This window comes from Limulus polyphemus, unplaced genomic scaffold, assembly GCF_000517525.1.
Source record: "Limulus polyphemus unplaced genomic scaffold, Limulus_polyphemus-2.1.2 Scaffold1681, whole genome shotgun sequence".
Lineage (NCBI taxonomy): Eukaryota > Metazoa > Arthropoda > Merostomata > Xiphosura > Limulidae > Limulus > Limulus polyphemus.
This window is the reverse complement of record NW_013667291.1, coordinates 258,449-259,464: the sequence shown is the minus strand read 5'-3', so window position 1 is coordinate 259,464 and position 1,016 is coordinate 258,449.

Here is a 1,016-nt window from a genome sequence, read left to right as displayed (position 1 = left end):
AGTTCAATTAAACCACGGCACGCCACTAGTTTAGTGTAGATTAAGAATTCAATTAAACCACGGAACGTCACTAGGTTAGTGTGGCTTAAAATTCAATTAAACCACGGAACGTCACTAAGTTAGTGTAGATTAAGTATTCAGTTAAATCACGGCACGTCACTCGTTTAGTGTAGATTAAGAATTCAATTAAACCACGGCACATCACTAGGTTAGTGTAAATTAAGAGTTCAATTAAACCACGACACGTCACTAGGTTAGTGTAGATTGATAATTCAATTAAATCACGGAACTTCACTAGGTTAGTGTGGATTAAAAATTCAATTAAACCACGGAACGTCACTAAGTTAGTGCAGATTAAGAATTCAATTAAACCACGACACGTCACTAGGTTAGTGTAGATTAAGAATTCAGTTAAACCACGGAACGTCACTCGTTTAGTGTAGATTAAGAATTCAATTAAACCACGGCACATCACCAGGTTAGTGTAGATTAAGAGTTCAATTAAACCACGGAACGTCACTAGGTTAGTGTGGATTAAGAATTCAATTAAACCACATTCTTAATATATATATATTTGTAGATTTCAAAATCAAAGTAACCAATGAAGTTTGTACGTCTTGCAACGTATTTGAAAGTTTTACACAGATAAACAATTATATATCTTTTATTGTCTAAATGCCTAGTTTTTAAGCTATACTTATTCAAAGAAAAAATTAAATTCTATATATAAATAAATAAGAATAACTTCTTGTTGTTTGTTTCTTTCGTTACTAAGCGCAAAAATTACACAAAGAGATATTTGTGCTGCGCCCACCAGAGGTATCGAAATCCGCTTTTTAGTGTTATAAGTCTTACCGCTGAATCATTAGAGGGGGGCATAAAACTAATCTAGCTCACAATGGCTGGAGACGGCTTGAATGGGTAATGAAGAAAAACTTTAATATAACAGCAAATGTACAACGTTTCGACAAGGTTTTGTCATCATCAGGTACAAGTAATTTACACTGACACGGATA